This window comes from Phocoena sinus, chromosome 10 (genome assembly GCF_008692025.1).
Source record: "Phocoena sinus isolate mPhoSin1 chromosome 10, mPhoSin1.pri, whole genome shotgun sequence".
NCBI lineage: Eukaryota > Metazoa > Chordata > Mammalia > Artiodactyla > Phocoenidae > Phocoena > Phocoena sinus.
The window spans coordinates 46,401,919-46,415,642 of NC_045772.1; the positions used below are offsets into that span (position 1 = coordinate 46,401,919).

Sequence of the window (13,724 nt, forward strand, 5' to 3'; positions counted from 1 at the left end):
AGTGTGTATGTATATCAAATTATCATGTTGTAGACCTTAAATATATGCAAGTTTTATTTGTCAACCCTAACTCAATAGAGCTTGAAGAAAAACATTAAAGAAAAAGCTAAGCAGAAAAAAAAGAAACTATGCAGGTCTCTTCTTATGATGAATTTTTGTTACAGACCTTAATACTGACATTTCTCTATTTAACCAGAGGACAAATCATTTATTTTGGGTGATTATAATTCTAATTTCCTTTATTTTGCCACTTGAGCATCTTATGATAGGGGATATTGTGCAAATGCCTTAAAAAATAGTATGCTTATTGATTCACAAGACTTATTTGCAATGTCACCTTGTTTATTTTGTACTGAAAGTTAAAAACTATTTTTATAGCCAGTAAGCTATCAACTGTGACAGTTGACTGCAAAAAGAGAGAATTCCTGAAAGAGAAGGAAGATATGAAGCCTTTCTGGGAAAAGTTGGTCTGAAAACAAGTTTTAAAAACTGAATAATTTCTCTAGGGACAGAGGGTTGAATTTTGTCAAAACATTGGCTGCCTTCATTACAAAAAAAAAAAAAAAAAATCAACTGCCAAAGTTTTAGCTAAAACCACTGAGAACTGTCAAGAATCAACCAGATGGCAGCCTACCTGCCTGATGAAGCTGAAAAATTAAAACAACATGTGAATGGGAACACACGAAAAAGAAGCAGCTCTTCAATTTGTCTGTTTCTACTTGGAGCACTTTTTTTTTTTTTTGCGGTAGGCGGGCCTCTCACTGTTGTGGCCTCTCCCGTTGCGGAGCTCCGGACGCGCGGGCTCAGCGGCCATGGCTCACGGGCCTAGCCGCTCTGCGGCATGTGGGATCTTCCTGGACCGGGGCACCAACCCGCATCCTCTGCATCGGCAGGCGGACTCTAAACCACTGCGCCACCAGGGAAGCCTACTTGGAGCACTTTTTAAAAGAGCAAATATATGCAAGGCCACAGACCACGTTTAATGCATCTTTTTTTAAAAAATTAATTTATTATTTTTATTTATTTTTGGCTGTGTTGGGTCTTAGTTGCTGTGCACAGGCTTTCTCTAGTTCTGGCAAGCGGGTGCTACTCTTCGTTGTGGTGCGTGGGCTTCTCATTGCGTTGGCTTCTCTTGTTGTGGAGCTCGGGCTCTAGGCGCACGGGCTCAGTAGTTGTGGCACACAGGCTTAGTTGCTCTGTGGCACGTGGGATCTTCCCAGACCAGGGCTCGAACCCGTGTCTGCTGCACTGGCAGGCAGATTCTTAACCACTGTGCCACCAGGGAAGCCCTAATGCATCTTTTAATGATGTTTTGAACCAAGAATAAATTCCCAAAAGATAATCCAGTGCATAAGTCAAGAATAAAAGACAGGGCTTCCCTGGTGGCGCAATGGTTGAGAGTCCGCCTGCTGATGCAGGGGACACGGGTTCGTGCCCCGGTCCGGGAGGATCCCACATGCCGCGGAGCGGCTGGGCCCGTGAGCCATGGCCGCTGGGCCTGCGCGTCCAGAGCCTGTGCTCCACAACAGGAGAGGCCACAACAGTGAGAGGCCCGCGTATCGCGCAAAAAAAAAAAAAAAAAGAATAAAAGAGATTAATCATGGGTGCGAAATAAAATGGAGTTTCAGTTATTCAGCAAATGTTTCTCTACTGACAGGTTACTTTGTTCCACGCTGACAGGTGTGAAACACTATACATTTGCTATTACGATTGATCTAGGATAGCTTCTTGGTCCTTTGAAATTTGTTTTTATTCATTGAGTTAACAGATTTGAATATCCACAGTGTGCTAGGTGCTAGGGACACAAGAAGAGATCATTTCTTGCCCTCATCAACCTTTTGGTTTAGATCATGATCCTCAAACTATGGCTACATCTGGCCTGTCACCTGTTTTGGTAAATAAAGTTTTATTGAGACACAGACACATTCATTTGTTTACATATTGATCAGGACTGCTTTCACGTTACAGAGGGTCTGTATGGTCCTTGCCTAAAATACTTACTATCTGACTTTCTCAGAAAATGTTTGCTGACCCAGGACTAGGTTCTTTCTAAAGCAGTAAATCTAGGATGGGGAAAGTAAAGACAAGACACAAAAACACTGGGGCTATATATTTTTTAAAAATCACTGTGCCATACATATAGTACATAGGTACTAAAATAGTCTTTAATTGGATAAGAACTATCTTTTCCTGGCTAGCTCAAATAGTTATAACAGCATGTTAACAAGTCCAAGACCATATTATTGATCCTCATAAGGGACAGTTATCTTCCCTCTAGGTATTACCATCAAGACTATGAACACAGACTTAACTATCAATGCCAGTGAACTGTGCTGCACTTTAACGGTGCTGTTTATAAGGGTGAGAGGTTGAAAGCGTGTGACTTAATCAATGCAAAATTTCCAACATGGCAGAACAAATAACTTATCCCTTTCCAGTGAAGGGCTTATAGTGTCTTTGCAGGTTAAACTGAGGAAGAAGTGTTGAGGAAGAGTAATGGCAGATAGAAAAGAGACCGCAACCAGTCTTAGCACTTCTAAGATAGCCTTTCTGCTCAATGCAAGTGACTGATGTCACAGTCAGATCACTATCCCCTTGGAAGATATTTTAGTTGGGAAAAATCAAGATTCCCATTTTGTAAGACAAAATTAAGGGACAGGGGCATAGTGCTGCCTCTGTATCACTAAACTGCTAGTTTAAGAATCTCCAGTATTGCCCCTGTAACCTTGAACCACATGGAGAAAGCCTGCTTCTAATTTTGGGCTGTAAAGTAGAAGAGTCACCAGGGAGAATGTGGACATTACTGAATTTCTTGTCTGCCTGGGAAGGTGAATCCATCACCAACACCATGCTGCTATGACTATGCATCTGTTGAAGCCTGACAACCCTGCAAGGGTACAGAGGAAGCGACTAGCTTTTCACTGCATTGCTCTACTAGAGGAGGAACACTGGGCTTCTCCCAGCTCTGGGAAATTGGGGCTAAAGATATTCCTGACTCCCTTATGTCACAGAGTAGAGGCTAAGCTTACTGTATATGCAAAATGCCTGGGGTGGGATAGGGAGGGTGGGAGGGAGGGAGACGCAAGAGGGAAGAGATATGGGGATATATGTATATGTATAGCTGATTCACTTTGTTATACAGCAGAAACTAACACACCATTGTAAAGCAGTTATACTCCAATAAAGATGTTAAAAAGCCTAACAATTGATTTTAAAGTGGCTTGGATAAATGACCTCAATGCAATGCTTTGGGTTGGGAGAGAAAGTGAGATAATGAACAACTCAACTTCACTGAATCATGCAAATCTTGCAATCATGCAGTCTTGCAATCAAAGAATGCAAGATCTCATTTTCTTCAATTAAATTAGCTTTACTTGTTCATAATTTGACTTAAGATATCAAACTTGGTGAAACATATAAATTGTCTGATTTTTAGTAAATAGGGGTGACCAATTCAAACAAATGACTTCACTTGACCCAGGAAAAATCTGGTCAATACTCAGTAGAAGCCCTAGAGAGAGAAAGGAATAACATCCCAGCAGAGTAAATTTATTTAAAAAGATCAAGCTTGGTGAATTAGGCAGACTATCTGGTTTCAGCACTTTGGCCTTTAATCTTGGCCTAGTGAATTCCTTGCTGTGTCACTTTAAGTTAGCTTCCTGCCTCTGCTTTGTCTTCAGAGGTTTTTTGTTTTGTTTTTGTTTTTAACAAAATCAAACATCCCGATTGACTAAATGGATAGCTCTCTCCATTTTCTTCTTCTACCTAAAAACAGAACTGGAATTTGGGGAAACTCAGTTACTTTCCTAGAAAGTATCTCCATAGTAAAATCAATACTTGAAAGTTGAAAAGTGCAAATATAAGCTGATGTATATAAGCACTGTTGAACAATAATCAATATAGAGGCTGCAAAGAACAAAGAGCTTTATTTGGGGTCTTAAGAATTGTGATTTGGGAGACACAGATTTGGATAAAACTGAAAGAGTGTTCCGGGGAAGAGAAAGAGTCAGGAGCTTATAAAGGCAAACACCACAAGGCTGTACCCTGACACAAGAAAGGAAATACTTCTCCTTAAGGGATAGGCTGTTATGAATTGTTTTAGGTAAAGGGTCTGATAATAGGCTGTCACAAGTTATTTTAGGGTGAGGGTCTGATAAGTATCTTGAGTTTCTGGCTGATGTTCTGGATGTCTTCGTTAGGACGATAAGTGCTCAAAAATTCAGATTCCATCCAGGCTGAGACGTGCATAAGTCACACTTCCTCTATGGCCTCCAGGTTCCTTTTTAGAGAGCTCTCTTAGTAATACCAGCTCCATTTGGATTTTCCTTTCAAAATATGAAAAGGTTTCTTTTTTTCTCCTTCCTCTTCTTATAAGCTTATTCTTATTGGTGGTTCTCTCTAGTTCTTATGTCCTTCAGCTCCCTGTTCAATCTGGTTGAGCTGATAACTAGGGTGGCCCCAGCTTTCCATTCCTCCTAGAATCAGGGGGAAGGATACTTTCTTTGACACTGTTTTCCTTCTTTTATAAAATTGGGATTATTATAATAACTAACTAGGTTTCTCATGAGGCTTAATAACACAATGCAGAAAAACACTTAGCAGAGTGTCTGGCACATAGTTAAGTGTTAAATAGATATTAATTATTGTATTTCAAATTCCAAAATAAAATGTGGCAAACATTTCCCTACCCAAACAGTGATTGTGATTGAGGGGGTGTGTCCCTTGCTGGAAATCAGAGTTTGTGGGTTTAAGTCTCAATATGGGATTCTAAATATTTAATTCAGGAGAATCCAGCCTATTTTTCTGAGCAGGAATAATTTCTGTTCCTCAGAAGACCCAGATCCTTTGGGTGTGATGGGATGCTTTGTCCTGAGCATCAGGGCTGAACAAAGGGGAAGTGAGGAGCCCTCATCTTCCCAGGAAAAGAGAGTGTGACTTAGATGTTCTAACCATTCAAGATGGGTTTTACATTATGTCTAGCACCCGGGTAAGAGGCATGATGATAAAGACCTAGAGAGGCTAGATATCGCTTCTGGAATGTGTATGTGTATTGTGAGTCAGAATAGGTATATTGTAAAGGAGATGTGACACAGTCTGGGAAGGCAAATTATTCACTTCCTGACTGTGCAGAATCATCAGGGAGTTTTTTAGAAAAGAGTGAGATTGTTGGATTGAGGATATATAGAATGCCCACTGTGCTATGTGCTTAATGTGGGTTATCTCATGGGAACCTCACGACAACCCTATGAGATGGCTGTTATTACTCCCGTACACAGATGGTAAAAAAGAGGCTACAAGAGGTGAATCCATTCTTCTGAGTTGCATAGCGAGTAAATAACAGGGCTGGGATTAAAATTCAGTTCTCAGACTCTAAAGTGCATGTTCTTTTATTTTAACTTTTAATTGTAGGTTAAAGGATGTTAAAATAGGATGTTCCTTTAAAATAGGATGTTTGGACAAAAAGACAGAAACACACACAGAGAAAATTCATATACTAAATATCTGGCCTTTTGGGGTTGAGAAACAGCCTTAAAGGAAAACCCAAAAGCTCAGGGCACAAGAAATTGAAAACAGAGGCTGAGCCATGTTAACAAAAGTTGGGATTTGTGAATGGGAAATTGATCTGAACCACTGTGCCTTCAACCCTTCTTACTGCATCTCACACACCTCTCATTTAGAGTGATGTGGCTAGAGAAAAGGGAACCCTCTTGCACTGTTGGTAGGAATGTAAACGAATACAGCCACTATGGAGAACAGTATGGAGGTTCCTTAAAAAACTAAAAATAGAACTACCATATGACCCAGCAATCCCACTCCTGGGCATATACCCTGAGAAAACCATAGTTCAAAAAGATACATGCACCCCAATGTTCATTGCAGCCCTATTTACAATAGCCAGGACATGGAAGCAACCTAAGTGTCCATCGACAGACGAATGGATAAAGAAGATGTGGTACATATATACAATGGAATATTACTCAGCCACAAAAAGGAACAAAATTGAGTTATTTGTAATGAGATGTATGGACCTAGAGTCTGTCATACAGAGTGAAGTAAGTCAGAAAGAGAAAAGCAAATACCATATGCTAACGCACATATATGGAATCTAAAAAAACGGTACTGATGAAACTAGTGGTAGGGCAGGAATAAAGATGCAGATGTAGAGACTGGACTTGAGGACATGGCGGGGGAAAGGGGAAGCTGGGACGAAGTGAGAGAGTGGCATGGACATATATACACTACCAAATGTAAAATAGCTAGTGGGAAGCAGCCGCATAGCACAGGGAGATCAGCTCGGTGCTTTGTGACCACCTAGAGGGGTGGGATAGGGAGGGTGGGAGGGAGACGCAAGAGGGAGGGGATATGGGGATATATGTATATGTATAGCTGATTCACTTTGTTGTACAGCAGAAACTAACACAACATTGTAAAGCAATTATACTCCAACAAAGATATTAAAAAAATAAATAAATAAAGTGATGTGGTTGGGGGACAGCATGATGCAGTAGAAAGATTCCGGACTTCAGTGATGGATAAAGTTGGGCTGAAAGTTTTTCAGTTAATTGGTGGCTCTGTGATATTAGGCAAATCACTTAACCTCTCTTAATCTGTCGAATGGGGATAATCACACATGTAGTTGAAGAGAAAAACTATGCGAATGATCTAGCATAATTATAATATGAATCATTCATAATCCCAGAAAATCCCTGCTTCTTCACGTTGAACTAATCCACCCTCTCCCCCACTTATATTACCGTTTATCCTAGGGAGATAGACTCTGAGATGGAAATTTGCAGGCGGGAGATTTATTTGGGAGTGTTCGCAGGAACAGCACCTGTAAAGGGAGGAGGGAAGCTGTACTGGGCAGTGGGAGAAGATGATCTGTGCTGCATTTGCAGCAGGAGTCCCGGTGGATCCCATCCGGCACTCTGAAGCTGGGACGGCACTTTATGGATGTCCTGAGTTGAGCCTTTGGATGCCTTTTCCTCCAGCCATTGAAGGCAGCTGCCTCCGGGACGGGGTATGGCTTTGGGAGAGACACCTCTATTCAGGCCAGTCCCTGAAAGGGACTCTGCTGTGACCTGTCAGCAGGCAACCCTGTTGGTGGCCGTAGGAAGTGGGGCCCCGGCAGCACACCACAGCATCTCTGTTGTCCCAGGTTAGCTCATCATCCACTTGCATCCTTCACTGTCCCTTCACTGCTTCCTTCTCCTACCTCACTCCTTCAGTCTAGGGGACAGAGCATTCATGTTTACTATCTTTTGTGTACCTGGTACTGTGGTGGTATGTAGCACATATATAGTTATATATGTTATGTAAGGCATATAACATATGCAATCTTATTTAACCCTGTGAGGGAGCAAAATTTGCCACCCCAAAATGTGTCTCTTTGGCCTGAGGTTTCAATTAAGTTGACTTTTTTTTTTTTTTCTAGCAGTACGCAGGCCTCTCACTGTTGTGGCCTCTACCGTTGCGGAGCACAGGCTCCGGATGCGCAGGCTCAGTGGCCATGGTTCACAGGCCCAGCCGCTCCGCGGCATGTGGGATCTTCCTGGACCGGGGCACGAACCCGTGTCCCCTGCATCGGCAGGCGGACTCCCAACCACTGCGCCACCAGGGAAGCCCTAAATTGATTATTTTTAAGGAACAGAAGAGTCAGGAAGTCTTTCTTTTTACTTCCTCCTTAGCTGCCTAGGGAATTTAAATGGAGGACCATTCCAGAAAGGGAGGTATCACCATAGTTCACTGTAGTATGAACTAGGTATAGTAGACAAGGAGGAGTATAGCAAAGTCTGCTTGTTAAAATTCCTGTGTCCCACTGTCTCTGCAGGGCCCAGCGAACATTTATTTACCAAACATTTGCTTTTCTATCTTCATGTCAATTGCTTTCCTCCCCTTCGAAGTTCCAAATCACTACTCCCAACATCCTCTGTTGTCTTTAGCTAAGGTGATATTTAAAGTGAAGGTTTCAGCCATTTTGGTGAGTTATTCAGTTTTCCTGGGTCTCTTCCATGTATATGTGTTATTAAACTTTCGTTTAATTTTCTCCTGTTAATCTGTCTCATGTCAATTTAATTCTTAGACCAGCCAGGAGAACCTAGAAGGGTAGAGGAAAATTTTCTCCTCCCGCACAATCCTCAAAACAGTTCTAAGACGTAGGAAGAAACTGAAGTTTATAGAGTAACTTGCTAAAGGTAGCCAGAGCCAGGGCCATGTTTCAAATGCCAAGCAGTTTATGGCCAAAGGCCATGGCCCTCCCCCAACACTGCTATATCTCCTCTTTGCCCCCATCATCTCCATTCCATTTACAGTTTCCAATATGACTACTTCTAGTGTTCCCTTTGCAGATATCTCTAAAATACACCTTACCACGTAGCTTTTTGAAAATGTGTTTATTTTATTTAAAAATACCTACATCATCCCTTTTAATACACTGTATTTAATTTACAGGGAGTTATACAAGTTAAAGTCTGGTAATCATCAAGGATCTATAAATATTAAGGTGAAGACAAAATAATTTCATTATGTTTGTTGGAAGCTCACTAATTTAATTTAAAATTTTTTCATCAAAAATCCTTACAGTACGATAAAAATTTATCTTTAGGTTGGGATCAGTTTTTTTGACCTCACATACTGAGTCATTAAATTCTGTCTTCCCCTAACTTTCAGTAATGGAGTTAAGAGAATCACCTTGGAGAATCACCTCTTGAAAGTAATAACAATCAAAGAAGTTCATCTGACTATAATAAATTGTGAATTTTTTCAAAAAATGAGGATAGTAAACTAGTGTCAGCTTAGTAACAGATAAAAGGTAATTTTCTCTCCTTGATTTTTTTTCCCTGTGAATTTTCATAGTACTTCCTAACCCCAAACAGATCATCGTTGTTGTTTTAAAGAGGTGTCCAAGGGAGAAAAATGTTTCTTGGTCAAATTCTTTCCTTTCAGAACTGTTGACAGTTTAATAAATCTTATAACAATTTCCGGTTCTTTCCTTTCCCGCCAAAGAAATGTTTAAGATATCTTTGAAAAACTTTTGTGTGTTAGTCCCACAGATTATCTCTAAAATATATAGCTGTGAATCAGACTTTCAAATCAGTTCCTTCTTTTCCCTACTGTAAATGGTAATGTAATTCTTTAGTATTCTTTGGACACTAAATTTCCAAGTCCCAGACGCTACTGGTTTTTTATACCCACCTATCGAATCAACAAATCCTGCTTATTACAGAGATGCTTCTAGAGAATGCTGAAAAAAATCTTATTGCTTCTTTGCTCCATGGAAGGAGCTACCTTCTATTTTGTGCAGTTCCCTACAAAGAGTAGATTTAAGAAACAAAACTCACCTTTCAAAGTCAAAATCATGGTGCTTACCAGAGAAATGTGGCAAAGTCCATGGCCAACATGCCACTTTTTCTTCCATTCTAGGAGCAATGGCAGAAGTGAATTTTAGTTTCTGACCTAATAGTTGATTTGCTTTTTCAGGTAGTTCACTTTTTAAAAAAAATTTTTTTATTTTATATTGGAGTATAGTTGATTTGCAAAGTTGTGTCAGTTTCAGGTGTACAGCAAAGTGATTCAGTTATACACATACATATATCTATTCTTTTTCAGGTTGTTTTCCCATATAGGTTATTACAGAGTATTAAATAGAGTTCCCTGTGCTATACAGTAGGTCCTTGTTGATTATCTATTTTATATATAGTAGTATGTATCTGTTAATCCCAACCTCCTAATTTATCCCTACTCCCTTCCCCTTTGTTTTTTTTTTTTTAAACATCTTTATTGGAGTATAATTGCTTTACAATGGTGTGTTAGTTTCCGCTGTATAATGAAGTGAATCAGCTATACATATACCTATATCCCCATATCTCCTCCCTCTTGTGTCTCCCTCCCACCCTCCCTATCCCACCCCTCTAGGTCCTCATACTTGCAGCTAGACTCCTGGGCAGTCTGTCCCCAGGAGTCTTCTCTGCTAGAGTTTCCTAAAGGTTTACTTCGTGCAGACTGGCCGCCCAGTATTATAGCAATATAACTTTTGGAAGGCTCTCTGTTTCTTTCATGCCATGTCCTTCTCCATTCTTTTATTTCATTTAAAACCATAGTACTTTTTTTTTTTTAAGTACCCTACTGGTTAAGCATTTTCCATCAGCATCTCAAAAAAGAGAAAGTGTTTTGAGTTTTGACCACCCTGATTAGTAAAAACATTGAAGCACAAAATGATTTAAAGTTTGTATGCTTTAAAGATCAAGTAATTAAAAAATACCCTTTGTTCTTCGTTTTATGTGTAGGAAAATGTTGAGGTTAATTCACTGACCGTGTGGGATAATTTGACTCTCAATCAGTAAATTTAAAAGATCTTTCATAACATAAAAAAGATCCAGCCCTGCCAAGGACAAATGACTGGCACTGAAATTCCTTTGTTAGCTTAAGTCATTGATATGTAAAACAAAAGAAAATTATTTGGCAGAAAACAGAACAATGTCCAGATGGTTTCTATCTATTTTCTCATTGATTGTATAATTAAAATCCCCTTTAATCATCAGAAAAATTGAGATAGAATGCTTGTAATAGAACAGTACTGTGTTTTAAAGAAATACTTCTTTTGTGGTAGGTTCACTAGTAATGAAGTAAGAACAATTAAGATAGAATATTTGTAATAGAACAGTACTGTGTTTTAAAGAAATACTTCTGTAGTAGGTTCACTAGTAATGAAGTACTGGCAGCAATATTTTGTGAATTTTCCCTGTGCAGAAAAGATATCCAGATAGTTCACCAGGGGATGTGACTGTCTACTTGTAGCATTATATTGGTTGCGTCAGATAAGATCAAACACTGATCCATTAAAATGGATATGAATTAGCAATGATCACCTGATTTTCACGTAATACTTTTCCTTACCTGAAGCAGGATTCACACCTTAGATTAATTAAGAGGTGGATTAGTTTCTTTGTGAGGTTAGTTACTAATAAAAGCACTAATAAACTAGTTAGTAAACTACTTATGATGACTTATGTCATCAACAATTATGAGACGGAATTTATTTGCTCAGGGAAATGATCTAATCTTGCTACACTGTATTCTGTGAAATGATGTTTCTGCTGATCAACATGGATGATATTGGTCAACAGAACTACATTCCCTTGTGTTCCTTCTTCATTCTACATCATTAGGTTGTATATTATTACTCTATACATATAGAATGTGCATGTATATGCATGATTTTTGTTGATGGATGACTTTATCTTTTTAGGTTGAGTGACTACTTAGAACTTTGTGGTGACCTTGCATGACATCATATCTATGTCTAGATCCAGATCTAGATCTCTTTGTATCCTCCGTTTATACATGGTGTCAGTAATGGTTTTAAAGTGGAAAACGAACAAACAAAAGCAAAAATTATAGTGACTGATCTATAATTTCTAGGGTGTTTTTTTACTTAGTGGTTATTTTCAAGGTCTTTACTTTGGTCAGAGGAATGAGGCAATATTGTTATGATTTAGGATGCTGATGAGACAAAATACAGGAACATAGGATCTCCTTCCCAGCAGTTCTGAGAAAAGGCTGTAGGGGTATAAAGTTATGGTGGACCCAGTACTATAGAGAAAGCAGTACTGTTATTCTAGTTGCTGGGTTCAGGAAGGAGTGGAGAAAAATGAGGATAGGGTTTTGTTTTTTATGGCTCCTTGCAAGGTCCTCGTGTAGTTTCTGATGGAGAAAAATAGGATAGGGTTTTGTTTTTTATGGCTCCTTGCAAGGTCCTCGTGTAGTTTCTGATGGGTAATGACTCACAAAAGGCACAAGAGGGTAGGGTAAGAATCATAGGTTCAAATAACTGCTATGCTTATTAAGTACTTACTATAAGCCGTGTGCAGTGCTAAGGACTTCACACGGATGATCTCATTTAACAGCCAGAGATGTATACTGTCATTATCCCCATACCATGCATGAGGAGAGCAGAGGTTTAGGGAAGTTAGTTAATTTGGAGGATCTGCAATTCAAATCTGAATCATTTGACGTGAGAAGCATGTCTCAGTCATTACATTGTTCTGCCTCAAAGAAGGACTTTGAAACATCTGTATCAATACCAGGGAACATTCCAAGAAGGGAAACTGCTGTCTGCTTCTGTCTGTTGCTTTTCTTTCCTCTCTCTGAGCCTAGGAGGTTCAACAGGGAGTAATGGTCATAGGAAAGATTGGAAAGGGGGTGGATGGCACTCAGGGTTTGCCCTGTAGTGACTCTGCTTGACAGTTGCAAGAATGCCTCAATACCTGCTGTGTATTTCCAAGCCAAGATTTGTTTTTGTGTAGGTTTTGTTTGATTTGGTTGTATGTGACTGTTGTTTTAGCTAATAACTTAGAACTCTGTGGTGATTCTGCAACATGACCTATTTTTTTGGTACACTGCTTTATTTAATTTTCCAATAATCCAAGGAGGCAGATATTATTACTATATTTCCTCAATTCATTGCATCCTCCCTTCCCCTCATATTTTAATATCGCTAAGTCAGAATGTCTTTTGGAATTGATGGTATGTACGAATCTAGTTTAGTTGGTGGTACTGTTTTTTTCTTTTACTTAGTGGCACATAAAATAATAGCACAGCTTAAAAAAAGATGGTGTTTTGGATGCAATGAGATACAGTATCTCCATTTTTCAGAGGCAACTGTAGAGATTAAATAATTTCTTTTAGGTTACCCAACTAGAGATTGGTTGTGACAGGTAATGGATAGCTGTTGAGAAAATCAGTTTCTTTTTCATCCTGGGCACAGTTGATCTACATTTTACAACCTCTCTTGCAGTTAAGTTAGGCATGAGACACAATTCTGGACAATGGAACATAGATGGATAACTGGACCCACAGAAACCACTTGATTTTCTCCACTCTTTCCTAGTCAGCCAGTTGGATACCGACGTCCAAGGCAACCGTGGGAGCCCCCTGTTGAAGACAGCTAAACTTCTGCCAATACAGCTCATGAATGACTGCATGGAACAGAGCTGCCTTCCCTCCCCCACGTTCTTTAGTCTACAGACTGGCTTTACATGCATGAGAGAAAAACATATTGTGTTAAAAAACTGAAATTTGGGGATTAATGGAGCCTTGTAAATACGTTTCAAATTATACTTATATAGAAACTTCTCTAATCTTAATTATTTTCTGGTGTTACATTTTCCAGCCTAGTCAGTAAATTTTCTATCCATTCAATGACCTTAGTTACTATATAACTGATTTTGTGTAAATTATCAAATAATAATTTTTATTAAAATTCTTTTGAGGACCGGGTCTGAGGTTTTCTTATTTACCACTGTATTCACAGCTCCCTGGCACAGTATCTAGTGCATGGTAGACACTCAGAAAATATATGCTACTCTAGTTAAAGGGGTAGCATGGGGTAGTGGAAGGGATGTTGAATTAAGTGTTAAAATGTGTCCCTAGTATGGAATCTGTGAGTCTCAATTTTCCTCATTTATAAAATAAGAATACTATTATTCCATTCACTTAAGAGGATTCTATGATGATCAAATGAAATAATATATACATGAGTGCTTTGTGAAACTGTAACGTAAGATACTAGTACCACTACTGGAATTAAATGTGTAGAGTTCAGGAGATTGTATTTAAAACATATATTTTCCCACAACTGTTTGGCTTTAGTACAGACTTTATATTACATATGGGTGATAAAACTGAATCATATGTCTTTTCCCCTCGGAACATGAGGGAAGTTG

General features: G+C 39.2%; 1 long non-coding RNA gene across 1 annotated transcript in view; it reads left to right on the top strand.

Annotated features, from left to right (window-relative positions):
- LOC116760317 overlaps positions 1-13,011 on the top strand; it is a 66,308-nt gene extending 53,297 nt beyond the window's left edge. Inside the window, exon 3 of the long non-coding RNA XR_004351699.1 lies at positions 12,890-13,011. This is a non-coding gene — a long non-coding RNA (uncharacterized LOC116760317). The remainder of the gene's footprint in view (positions 1-12,889) is intronic.
- The last annotated feature ends 713 nt before the right edge of the window (positions 13,012-13,724 follow it).